Raw genomic sequence first — 15,327 nt, forward strand, 5'->3', positions numbered from 1 at the left:
TTGTGTCGGTAGGTTACTGGATTTGCGTGTGAAGAGATAGCAGATATCGACAAAACATCCACGATACAATATATTATCGACGGTATTCAAGATGAGGAAATAAATAAGACGATTCTGTACAGAGCTAAAACTATCAAAGAACTGAAGAGAAAATTTACATTATATGAGACCATGAAGGAGAATATGAAGAAGAAGACGAAAACGACGAAGATGCCAAGAGTATATGTTAACAACGAGATGGAGAAGTAGTCAAGCGGATCACCTACGGAGACCGACTGGGAACGTTGCTATAGTTGCGGAAAGCTGAACAATCGGAGACGAATGTGTCCACTTAAGGATAAAGGAATAAAGTGTTTTAAGTGTAACAAATTCGGTTACATTTCAAAAAACTGTCAGAAGAACAAAAAGCCACAGGACGCGTCGGAAAGAGTGTGTGATGTGACTACAGGAGCCAAGAAAAAATGTGTAAAAGAGGTGTAAATGAAAAACACGACAAGATTACGGCGTTGATAGACACGGGTAGTGACGTAAGTTTGATACAAACAGAACAATATTTCAAGGTTTGAGTAAAGAAGTTTTGCGTATTCAGGGTGTGGGCTCTGACCTAATGAAAACATATTGCGGAATGGAGACGAGTGTTATTATCGATAAGAAAACGTATCCGATCAAGGGTCACGTAGTTTCCCATGCTCTTTTAGGACGTAGCTTACTAATAGGTAATGTTTTTTGCAAAAGATGAGTGTAACGATAAACGCCGGTAAAGTATCCATTTATGACATGAACGAGGTTGCGAAGACAGAAAACTAGGTACATGAAATCCTTAAAATCAATGCGTTTACCGACCGCAGCAAAATAGATTTATCTCCTATTACAAATGCGGAAAAAGTGGAACAGTTGGAAAAAGATTACAAACATGAAGAACAGATAACGCAGTGCTTGGAAGAGGAAGTTTGAAAGTGCAACACCTAGTGAAGCCATAGAGGAAACTCCTTGCTGGACGACGAAGCGAAGCAGAGAAGAAGACGACAGATGGGCTCGACATACAGAACAACAGAAAGAAGAAAACAGATTATGTAGTGGCGAAATACACTGGTTAATAGATAGCTGTTGCACACTGATCATGTAACAAATAATGATAGTTTTTTTTAGTGAATTTACTGATTTGAAAAATTATGTAAATATTTACATACTTTTATATGAGATAGCAGGTCAGTTTAAACAACACAAATTGGAAAAGGAGGAAAAATATTTTAAAGTTGATAAAAGAGAGAATAAAGTAACAATTAATAATGTATATTCGGCTAAAGATATGAGTAAAAATTTAATAAGTTTTGGTAGATTAACTAAAAATAATACAATTGTTTATAGAGGGGATGAAATGAAACTTTGTGATCAAAATAGAGAACTAACGACAATAGCGTGCACAAAATATAACAATTATTTATCATGTAAAAAGTTTGATTGATAAAAGAAAATCGGTAGTTAATAATAATTAAAAATAATAATAATTAAATAATAAAATGACTAAAATAGAAAAATGGCATAGAGTATTAAGAAATGTAAATTTTGGTTATTTAAATACGTTGTGTAAAAATCAATTATTAAATAGCTTGCTAAATGGACTAGATTCAGAGATAGTAAAGTGTAAAAAGTGTGTAGAAAATAAAATGCATAACTTTCCATTCGCAAATAATAGAAAAATTACTTAAGATATATTGAAAATAATACACAAAGATGTATGTGGTCTGTTTAATACTACGGGTTTTAATGGTGAAAGATAATTCGAATCGTTTATTAATAATTATAGACATATAACGATAAAAGGCTTATATTATATTTATACAAGAAATATAATATTCGATACTAAACTTCTCATTCTTATTTTCTCTTCTTTGTCAGAATAGAACGCTTGTAATCAGTGTTGTAAACAGTGCAGAAGAGTAAAAACTTTATATAAAATAAACAAATGATTATATTATAAATGATTTGACTTTGAAATCAACGAATAATTTGAAATATCTTTATTATACGCAATTTACTGGTAAAAGTAACTTAAATGTCACTCGAGTTATTCTGTTATACACTCAATTTTTATTTGCAAATGATTATTTTTCAGTCTATTTGGAATATTGCATCTAATATTGCATAGTTAACATTACGAATATCGATATTCTAAATGAAAACTGTTCTCTTATGGATAACATAGTAGTGAAAATAATGAATAATATCATGTTTTGCAAAATCGCAATAATATAGGTTCCGCTGGTTGCAAAGTTCTACCTAATTTCAGGTTAACATGTTCTAGTGATACTACATAATCTGTGTATATAGTAAATTTCCTTAATATTGTAGCAGCAATTAACTTCATATCGAGCATTGTAAATTTTTGTCCTAAAAGAGAATTACTGAATAAACATGTACTTAGCTGATCAACTCATTAGAATATTATTTCAAAAATAGATAAGTATATCTTATGACCTATGCAGTTTCTATTCCCATGACTGAATGGCAGGAAATATTTTGTATCGCAGTTTCCTGGCAAAAATCGATCCGGTATAAATGTTAAGGGATTCTTCCAGTATTTCTTTTTTCGATGAAGATCAAATATTGTGATAAAGACAGGGCTATTTTTCGGTATTACCAAGATTCTCGTTCACTTTAGACGATAAATAAAAGATTAACCTAGACGATTATTCTTACATAAAACAGTCAAAAATATCAATAGAAAAAAATACATATATAAAAATTATTTTATTATGAGTAAGTTAATATACCTTTTGTATCGCTACATAATGTTTGTCCAATACCTGGAGCAGTAAGAAATAATCATATAGTTTATTTAATGACTCGTTCCAAATATTTCATTTTCTTAGTATCTTCGAATGTAATAAGATGATCATTCGCATTGTTTGAACCATACATATTATATAATTCTTGATACACTTGATTCTGCAATCAAAAATGCCAACATGATATGTGATACGTGATACAAATTTTTTATACAAATGCATTTAATTTTTAAAAGATAAAGACTAATAAAGTAATTTTTAACTCAATAATTTTTAATCTGTGTGTACTTGAATTTCTAGAAATGTTGTCAGCAATCAAAATAAGAATGAAATAGCATTAGCAGTAGTTTCACCTTCCTAAAAAATAAAATATAAATTGTCCTTTACTTTACATGAATAAAAATAAATCTTATCTTATCTTTATTAAATAAAACTTACTGCAAAAATTTTTTTATCTACTTCATTACGAATATTTGTTTCTGAATATTCTCCACCCTCGTAAAGTAATATTAATAGAACGTCAAGAAATAAACTTTCGTTTTTATATTGATTATCAAGAGAATATATAGAATAATACTTCCTAGTATTGTTATAGAAGTATATATACTATTCATAAATTTATAAACAGTAGAATGTTTTATAAAGTTGTTATTCTTACTTTCATCATCTAGTTCTTTCGATTCTCGAAGAATTTTACATTCTTTCATTGATTCCAATTCTTTCCTTATAATCTTCACGAATAAAAGTTATTTACGTGAGTAAAGTAAAAGTTTATTTTTTTTTAGCTATAGAATATTCATTAATAAAAAAGACAATTATAATAAAATTGATCATTTTACATATACCTCGTATGTGATATTATCAACAACTGATAGAAGCTCCTTTAATCGCTTTCCCAGAGACGAATTGTTAAATGTATAAATTCTGGGTGTAACCAGATTTTAAATATTCTTTTCATAATTATGTCGATCCTTCTAATAAGGAATAACAATGAGAAAGTAAATAAATATAAAATAATATTGTACTATATTATAAGTATATAAATATATATTTTCTTTATTATTACTCCTTAGAGTATTCATAATATTTTAATTCCGGTTTCTTTTGCAAATCTAAATCACACTCCAATATGCTTTCTGTCAATACAAACAAAAAATCAATTTTTAATAAATTTTAATATTTATTCGGTTTTTCAAGCTTTCCAGAATTCTCAAATCTCACCATATATTATATTAAATATACATAGCATTACATTTTTCTAGATATCTACTTGTTTGCCATTAGCAAAATTTTGCCATTCATTCTTCGATGAATTTTTCATATTGACTCTTTAAATAAGATAATATTTGTTACTTTAATTTGTTTTGCTGTTTTTTTTTTGGTAATATTTAGTAATATTTAGTAATATTTAGTAATTAAAAAATCAGGAAATCTTAACCTATTTTTTACCTGGAGTAGTAAGCAACCCATTACCGGTAGAGGGTTTCATAAAGTCATAGAACTGATTCTTCTCAAAATCAAATGAATTGCTTAATATAATCTAAAAATGATAAATGTATCTCTACAAAAGTAAAATACAACGATTGAAAGAAAATTCAACACTTGTAAGCGAATTGTAAAGAGTTACATTAAATCATATGAATCGTATAGACTACAGGCCCATGCTAAAAAATTGATGGGTCATCTGAAACACCAGGAAACCTATATGGGAAGATGCAGGGGCATAAAATAATGACATTTAGCACTATGCCGTCATTTGTAAGCTGTCCAACTGAGTGTAGGTGAGAATCCAAAAGCACAGGTTGACGGGTACTTTTTTATCATATATTTTTGTACGGCATTCTTACCACCGATAAATCCATCGAAAATAATGAGAAAACCGTTTGTAGTGCCGTACAAAAATAGTAGGCTACAAAGTCGGAAAAAATTTTTGATTTTCCGGAAATTTTCTGGGTCTATTTGGTCATTTGATTTTGTACAGCGCCGGTTCCATACAATTTCAATACCTCTTCTAATTAATTATTTCACAACGCCGTACAAAAATCTTGCAACAAGAGAGAAAAATCGAGGGATGCAACACACTCTCTTTCAATTGTCCGGGGGGCGGGATGATTTAAAACAACATAAAATAAATGTATTTTGAAAGTATTTTATTAATAGGTAACATTTTTCCACATGCGGTACATTTTTTTGGCCTAAGGGTCTTTAGGGAAAAAAAAACTCCCGAAAAATCCATGTAAAAAAATGTTCTTTTGGATGATTTTTACTACGACATTTTTTTGTACGGCATTTAAATAGTTTATTTTTATTTGATGCAATTGTCTATAAAAAATTAATGCCCTACAAATCTAAAAGTTCATATTCATAAAAATATAATAAAAATAATAAATATATATAATTTTGATTTTACGTTGTTTGCTTCGTAAAATGAACTCTCCTTTAAAATTAATATTAATCAAATAATAAATATTAATTATTTAATGAATGCTTTATTTATTAAAATACTTATCTGTTTTTTAATTTACATTTTTAATACGTACATATAGTGTTTAGGAGCGTAGCACGAACGCGAAGTATACATATAATATAATATATACGCATAATGTATATCTATGTGTATGTGTATATTACATAAACATATTACAAAACCATGCAATAAAAATTTTGTTGGTGGTGAAAGTGTATTAAATGCTGGACATGTGATTAAGTGTGGACAAGTGCCAAGTCGTAATTGTAATATTATAAGTCTTTTAGCTTTTTGTTTACAAACAAAAATTAAAGATAATCCACATGAAATAACTGGTGAAATATTAAAAAATGGTTGAATAATTAGAATGAGTTGTTCATGCAAGGCTGGTTTAAGTGGTATTTGTAAACATGTTATTGCAGTATTGCAATATCATTAACTGTCACTAATTCAATTGATTTTCTACGTATTATTTCTTCTCGAGAATTAATTTGATCTACAAGATAAGCACATTCTTTGGATGATCCTAAAGGAATACTTTTGACTAGGAATACTTGTTTTTTTAAAATAAGTTCGAATTGAATCAATAGCTATAACAATACACAAAAACAATATAAGCATGAGTAAATTTATGGATTTAACAATTTATAATAACTAGAAAAAATAATTGTTGAAAATACTCACCTGAAGGTAAAAAATCATCTTTAATAAAATGGAGTGAACAGACTCTCATACTGGGAGTTATACTTTTTCCAATTTTTATCGCTCGTACCCAAGCTATATGTCTATCAATTATTTCTTTATCACCAAATTTGTTTATTCGATAAACAAATTGTTTTTTACGAGGTGGAATTTGAAAAAACCTAATTTTTTCATCATGACAAACTATGTTTGTACAACCAAATACACAGCAACAAACTTTACTTGTAAATTTTTTTGCTAGGAACTCCATAACAAAAAAAAATTCTTTGCAACAACTTTTAAGTTTAACGATACTAGTTATTTTCAATTCTACTTTCAATAATAAATAAGCAAGTCATAAAATTAAAAATATAAATATTTCCACATAAATATTGTGTAGTTTAAATCAGCTGTCAGCAATTTTATTGTTTACTCATTAAACATATGAGAAATTATTCAATAAAATTGTAGTACTTTTTATTTTTTATTAATATTTTCTATATAAACAAAATATAACAATGTTTGAAATATATTTCATCAAAAATTATAGAAAAATGTTAATACTGAGTTTGATAGTTTTTATTTTTTGGATATAATATTCACATTGTTTCACTTTAAATAGACGGCATAATGATTTTTACATATTATCAATTGTTCCCTTCAAAAATATGTTAGATAATGCCGTAAAGTATCAGATGACCATAAAGTACCCCCTAAAACGGTAGTGTTATTTTCATCTGCCAAAAAATATGATCTGCATTAAAATGTACAGCACCATTTTTTCTTCATTCATTTACCCAAATACTATTTAAAACAACAATAATATTTCGAAAAATTGCTTTATTTTGTTAATGTACGATAATCTAAACTTTTGCAAAAATTGAAAAAATTTCATTTTTTTCTCTATATTTTTTTTTAGAACAGCTTATTTTGAACGGCAGTAATATAGAACAATTGTATTTACCAATATTATGTTAAAAAACAGTTGCCGTACAGGTCAAATAATTTTACAGCTGTAAAAATCAAATATACGATTAAATTAAGTTAATTATTGATATTCATTAAATTCATTTAAATGAACAATAATTTTTAGACGGGATTATTTTTAATAGTACTTATGAGTGCTAAAAAATTTTACAGAACCGATGCCGTACTTTTTCAAATCACCCACTCTCCCAATACGGACAATTGAAAGAGAGTGTGTTGCATCCCTCGATTTTTCTCTCTTGTTGCAAGATTTTTGTACGGCGTTGTGAAATAATTAATTAGAAGAGGTATTGAAATTGTATGGAACCGGCGCTGTACAAAATCAAATGACCAAATAGACCCAGAAAATTTCCGGAAAATCAAAAATTTTTTCCGACTTTGTAGCCTACTATTTTTGTACGGCACTACAAACGGTTTTCTCATTATTTTCGATGGATTTATCGGTGGTAAGAATGCCGTACAAAAATATATGATAAAAAAGTACCCGGTCAACCTGTGCTTTTGAACTCTCACCTGCACTCAGTTGGACAGCTTACAAATGACGGCATAGTGCTAAATGTCATTATTTTATGCCCCTGCATCTTTCCATATAGGTTTCCTGGTGTTTCAGATGACCCATCAATTTTTTAGCATGGGCCTGTAGTCTAGTACCTTAATATCTTCGCGATCATCAAATATAAAGACTAATTTTGGTTCTACCCAAAGACGCCAAGATGAAGGATATATTTCAGTTGATTTTATCATTTTAGAAGTTATAGCTGTAAAATTTCTTTAATAGCAGTAGCATAAATGTATATATTATAAATATGAAATACCTTTAATAAAAATGTACCTTTCAAATCAATAAGAAACATGCACATATTTCCGATCAAAGGATAAGCTTTCTGGCCTGAACAATATCTTTATTTCTATAAAATTCCCCTGTCACAGTGTTTGTTATTGTTATTCTCCGAAACGACTTGACCGATTTATATGAAATTTTTTGTGTATATTCGGTAGGTATGAGAATAGCTTTTCTTATATTTCTTATACCCCTGAGTGATAATGGTGACCCACCATAATTATTTTTCCTTTAAAAGGATATTAAGAAAAAAGAGAAATAAAAGACAAATGTTATGTGAGTATATTCAGACAATGTAAAATTATATGATGTGAAGTAAGTGGTGATCTTATGTTACCGCTCATGCGCAGTTGGTTCGATATTAAGAAAAAAGAGAAAAAGAAGACAAATGTTATGTGCGTAGATTCAGATCTATCTATATATTTATTAGCCACAGCAACGCGTGGCCGGGGCAGCCCTAGTTTCACCATATTAATTTCCCGAAATTTATTTTTTAAATATTTAACAATGTAAAATGATATTAATAAAATTTCGATTAAAGCAATAACATTAGTTATACGCAACATGTTTATTGAAAAAAATTAAAAATTTTTAAATAAGTAAATAGTTTTAAAAAACTGTTGAATCTTATTTTATAAGAATAGAAAACTTATGAAATAGAACCTCTGCAGCGACTTTTATACCTTCTATGTCTTAATAGAAATTAGAAAAAAGTGAAAAGAGGGTGAACCTATTTAACCCTATCAATACGGCGAAAAATCAGTTCTAGTGCGCCCCATAACCAGGATCAATTATTTCTACTGAAAGCAATTTTTTAGATAAAATAACTTTTATGCCTAAAAGTTATTCTTTCTTATATTTTAATATGTAATGAATAAACATGCTGGGTTTTAAAACGATTCATTCATTCCTTCCATTTTAAATAAGCCTCTGAAAAACGGTAAAAATTTAGGCGTTTACATGTATCGCCGCCCTTAAACCATTACAAATATCCATCATGCTACAAAATAAGTTGATTCCTTCTCTAGCAACACCTAAAAGACGCATCACAAAAACAATTCTGCGATTGACTTCAAACCCATTATTAATTAACGGTCCTGAATTTATGTCTCTGCGACCACACTTACACAACACGACGATTTTAAAACTTAACCCTCTGTTGTCACTCTATTCAAATTTTACAAGTAATTTACAATCACGACATATGAACATCTCTGTTAAGGCTGTAAAAACTGAAAAAAACTCAAGAAAACGATACCCATGAGGCGCATTATGATGGACATCCTCTTCGCCAGCGTTAGAGAGTTTTCTCGCGCTTCTACTCTGTGGTTCGGTTTTTTTTTCATTATTGGTATGTTGATTATCATGGAATTTCTTCTTTGGTGGTCTTGAGGCATGAGACGTTTCACGTTTAGTAGTTTTAGGATAAAACTGCATTTTATTTTATTTCACTGACTAAATTACTCCGCACAGAACGAACTCCAGAAGTAAACTGAACTGAACTGAACTGAACTGACTTAACGGCAACACTGGTTTTCACGTACTTTATAGTAACTATACAGTTGATATTTTTGTAGAAATAAGTAACAAAAGAGTTTCCGAACATCTGCTTACTCGGGTCTTTAATACAAAAGACCCCAAGGTCAGAAATCTGAGAAGCAGGTAGCGAGACTCAAGCGCTCTGGTACGAACTTAATAGCGCTCGAGCGCTGAGTTGATGCGGAACAATTAAATGAGTTTTTAATCGATAAATAATGCGAATTTTATTCTAAAAATTTACAGGCATATTTTTGGGATATTAAACTAACTATTTATGAAAAAATAAACAACTCGATTTTTTATTTATATTTTACACGTATCGCCGCCCTTAATTACTTATAAACTTTGATTTTTCATTAAAAATGCTCGATAGGTATTTCTAAAAGATGGTAATAATCTTACATGATGACAGTATATTGCTTTTTACGTCAGTTTGAAATAACAACATGACAGATAAGAAAGAAAGTTAAAGTCACAGGTCACTTTAAGGGACCTTTTATATATATAATATATGACCTCTTGACATAGTACATTTTTGGACAAATTTATTATCAATGTACTAATACATTCCTATATATCTCAACATGTCATACCTAAGACTTTCGGTGCCCCTATATTTTTTAAATTATATTAAGCAATTCGTTTGATTTTGAGAAGAATCAGTTCTATGACTTTATGAAACCCTCTACCGGTAATGGGTTGCTTACTACTCCAGGTAAAAAATAGGTTAAGATTTCCTGATTTTTTAATTACTAAATATTACTAAATATTACTAAATATTACCAAAAAAAAAACAGCAAAACAAATTAAAGTAACAAATATTATCTTATTTAAAGAGTCAATATGAAAAATTCATCGAAGAATGAATGGCAAAATTTTGCTAATGGCAAACAAGTAGATATCTAGAAAAATGTAATGCTATGTATATTTAATATAATATATGGTGAGATTTGAGAATTCTGGAAAGCTTGAAAAACCGAATAAATATTAAAATTTATTAAAAATTGATTTTTTGTTTGTATTGACAGAAAGCATATTGGAGTGTGATTTAGATTTGCAAAAGAAACCGGAATTAAAATATTATGAATACTCTAAGGAGTAATAATAAAGAAAATATATATTTATATACTTATAATATAGTACAATATTATTTTATATTTATTTACTTTCTCATTGTTATTCCTTATTAGAAGGATCGACATAATTATGAAAAGAATATTTAAAATCTGGTTACACCCAGAATTTATACATTTAACAATTCGTCTCTGGGAAAGCGATTAAAGGAGCTTCTATCAGTTGTTGATAATATCACATACGAGGTATATGTAAAATGATCAATTTTATTATAATTGTCTTTTTTATTAATGAATATTCTATAGCTAAAAAAAAATAAACTTTTACTTTACTCACGTAAATAACTTTTATTCGTGAAGATTATAAGGAAAGAATTGGAATCAATGAAAGAATGTAAAATTCTTCGAGAATCGAAAGAACTAGATGATGAAAGTAAGAATAACAACTTTATAAAACATTCTACTGTTTATAAATTTATGAATAGTATATATACTTCTATAACAATACTAGGAAGTATTATTCTATATATTCTCTTGATAATCAATATAAAAACGAAAGTTTATTTCTTGACGTTCTATTAATATTACTTTACGAGGGTGGAGAATATTCAGAAACAAATATTCGTAATGAAGTAGATAAAAAAATTTTTGCAGTAAGTTTTATTTAATAAAGATAAGATAAGATTTATTTTTATTCATGTAAAGTAAAGGACAATTTATATTTTATTTTTTAGGAAGGTGAAACTACTGCTAATGCTATTTCATTCTTATTTTGATTGCTGACAACATTTCTAGAAATTCAAGTACACACAGATTAAAAATTATTGAGTTAAAAATTACTTTATTAGTCTTTATCTTTTAAAAATTAAATGCATTTGTATAAAAAATTTGTATCACGTATCACATATCATGTTGGCATTTTTGATTGCAGAATCAAGTGTATCAAGAATTATATAATATGTATGGTTCAAACAATGCGAATGATCATCTTATTACATTCGAAGATACTAAGAAAATGAAATATTTGGAACGAGTCATTAAATAAACTATATGATTATTTCTTACTGCTCCAGGTATTGGACAAACATTATGTAGCGATACAAAAGGTATATTAACTTACTCATAATAAAATAATTTTTATATATGTATTTTTTTCTATTGATATTTTTGACTGTTTTATGTAAGAATAATCGTCTAGGTTAATCTTTTATTTATCGTCTAAAGTGAACGAGAATCTTGGTAATACCGAAAAATAGCCCTGTCTTTATCACAATATTTGATCTTCATCGAAAAAAGAAATACTGGAAGAATCCCTTAACATTTATACCGGATCGATTTTTGCCAGGAAACTGCGATACAAAATATTTCCTGCCATTCAGTCATGGGAATAGAAACTGCATAGGTCATAAGATATACTTATCTATTTTTGAAATAATATTCTAATGAGTTGATCAGCTAAGTACATGTTTATTCAGTAATTCTCTTTTAGGACAAAAATTTACAATGCTCGATATGAAGTTAATTGCTGCTACAATATTAAGGAAATTTACTATATACACAGATTATGTAGTATCACTAGAACATGTTAACCTGAAATTAGGTAGAACTTTGCAACCAGCGGAACCTATATTATTGCGATTTTGCAAAACATGATATTATTCATTATTTTCACTACTATGTTATCCATAAGAGAACAGTTTTCATTTAGAATATCGATATTCGTAATGTTAACTATGCAATATTAGATGCAATATTCCAAATAGACTGAAAAATAATCATTTGCAAATAAAAATTGAGTGTATAACAGAATAACTCGAGTGACATTTAAGTTACTTTTACCAGTAAATTGCGTATAATAAAGATATTTCAAATTATTCGTTGATTTCAAAGTCAAATCATTTATAATATAATCATTTGTTTATTTTATATAAAGTTTTTACTCTTCTGCACTGTTTACAACACTGATTACAAGCGTTCTATTCTGACAAAGAAGAGAAAATAAGAATGAGAAGTTTAGTATCGAATATTATATTTCTTGTATAAATATAATATAAGCCTTTTATCGTTATATGTCTATAATTATTAATAAACGATTCGAATTATCTTTCACCATTAAAACCCGTAGTATTAAACAGACCACATACATCTTTGTGTATTATTTTCAATATATCTTAAGTAATTTTTCTATTATTTGCGAATGGAAAGTTATGCATTTTATTTTCTACACACTTTTTACACTTTACTATCTCTGAATCTAGTCCATTTAGCAAGCTATTTAATAATTGATTTTTACACAACGTATTTAAATAACCAAAATTTACATTTCTTAATACTCTATGCCATTTTTCTATTTTAGTCATTTTATTATTTAATTATTATTATTTTTAATTATTATTAACTACCGATTTTCTTTTATCAATCAAACTTTTTACATGATAAATAATTGTTATATTTTGTGCACGCTATTGTCGTTAGTTCTCTATTTTGATCACAAAGTTTCATTTCATCCCCTCTATAAACAATTGTATTATTTTTAGTTAATCTACCAAAACTTATTAAATTTTTACTCATATCTTTAGCCGAATATACATTATTAATTGTTACTTTATTCTCTCTTTTATCAACTTTAAAATATTTTTCCTCCTTTTCCAATTTGTGTTGTTTAAACTGACCTGCTATCTCATATAAAAGTATGTAAATATTTACATAATTTTTCAAATCAGTAAATTCACTAAAAAAAACTATCATTATTTGTTACATGATCAGTGTGCAACAGCTATCTATTAACCAGTGTATTTCGCCACTACATAATCTGTTTTTTTCTTTCCGTTTTTCCGCATGTTGAGCTCATCTCTGCCTCCTCTTTGCGTTTCCTCTGCCTTCTTTGCCACCTCTACACCTAGTAGTACCACGTATCATGCCACCCGTTGAGCTTCGGCAATCTCGAGCAAAATGTCCAGTTTTTCCGTACTTAAATCAACCTTTGTTTGCAGCAAAATCATTGCTTTTCCCACAATGATTTTCATTGTCTTTATTCATTTTCTATTCAGCTATTTAAAATTTATTCTTAACATATTCAACTGTTCTATCACTTTCATCTATAGCATCTATCAAATCACCTACATATATAACTATATGAGTCCGGCAACATATTCAACACGTAGTTTAAGTTTTCCTTTTCACTAACACTAGCAACAGCACTTTTTAAATCATTCATTTTTTTTCAAAATAACAAAAAAGTTATGCTGTGTCACTCTATCTATCTAGTCTTACTCTATCCAACTGTTTGCGACAAACTATTTGCAACGCAAATCGATTTCGCAAACGATGCAAATCGCAGTCGATTTTTTCAAATATTGTTTATTAAACTTTTTTATGATATCGTACGCTGTTGTTTCCTCACTAACAAATTCCAACTGTCTATTACTAATCGTTCCGAAAATATAATGCATTGCTTCGTATCACTTTCATTCCAGTCTGTTACTTTCTTTGGATTTTCTTTCATTCTATTTTAGCATTACATTATTTAATTAAAAAAAAAACAGACAATCTCTTTTTCCACAACAAGTGTATTCACTTTTATTCACTTTTTACGTATCTACTATCTACTATCATGTACCCTCACGTGTTTAATCTCAAAATCTCGCCACATGTCTCCTAATCTCCTTATTACACTTGCCACGTGCCACTTTATATCTTTTCACATTGGCCCTTTTTCTATTTATTTGCGATAACTTTTCTATTATTTTTTAACTCTGCCACTTATTGCTCACTATTTTTCACTATTTTTCACTATTTTTCACTATATTTTCTAGGAGCACTTTATTACTATTCAACTTTCAATTATTCATTTAAACAACCACGCTCTGATACCATGTTAAAATTAAAAGGTGAACCGTAGTTTAAATTATTAATGGTTTAACTATTATTAGGATAAAGTTTATTAAAAGAACATCTTATATCTACATTGCAATACATATGCGAGAACCTTACAGGCGAGACAAGCTTCGACGGCGTACTACAGCGAACCATACACTCTTCCTAGGCAGACACTCCCATACTGTATCGCGTTACATACCTGTGCGCTCTGCACTCGCTTCATTCTGTCTCACTCTCTCACATACTAATGGAAAGTACAGTATAACATTCACACATTTCAAAATAAATATATCTCGTCTTTATTCTTTGAACTACAAACTCAGCTTCTTTAAATAACGGTTATCCTCCAACAACACAGTATCTCATGACACGATTTCGCTATAACACGATTCTTAAATTGCGGAAACCCTCCTACAACACGGCATCCTATAAAACTGTTTTCTTTTAAAAAAAACTTTTTACAACACTGTACTTCTACAGCCGTGGTGAGGCTTGCCATTTTAAAGATATGGTTTTGCGGAAAGTATTTTGCGGAAAACAAACGTGTCTTACGCTGTTGTAAACTGAAAACATCAACTTTACATACGTGTTGAAAGAAGATATGGTCTTCTTCAGTTGAAATATAAAACGTGCGTGAATCGTCACAAAATGAAATTGGTAGCATATTAGAACTTGCTAGATCAATCGAAAGCGAAGGTTTAGTGAATATGGCTATTGAGAACGTTCAAGGTTTATTAGTGGAAGAAGAAGTTGACGAAGCGGATTTGATTGAAATGGTATCCGAAACTGTAAATCAAATTGATCCTGAGGACACTAGCACTGATGAAGATAACGCAGTTAATAAGTTAACATTAAAAAAATTACAAGAAGCCCTAAGCTCAGCTGAAAACCTCGAGTCATTTTTCTTAAATGCAGATTCTTCCTCAGAAAGGAGCCGAAAATTCAAAAGGAAGCATCAAAACTGTTTAGCTCCATACCGAGAAATTTACAATTATCTGGTAAGAAACAACAAGCAAAATAAAATTACAGATTTTTTAAAGTGGGAAGAAGATGCAAGAACTTTAAATGAAG

Source organism: Polistes dominula, unplaced genomic scaffold (assembly GCF_049000335.1).
Source record: "Polistes dominula isolate Pdom_NZ unplaced genomic scaffold, Pdom_raw_medaka contig_83, whole genome shotgun sequence".
Lineage (NCBI taxonomy): Eukaryota > Metazoa > Arthropoda > Insecta > Hymenoptera > Vespidae > Polistes > Polistes dominula.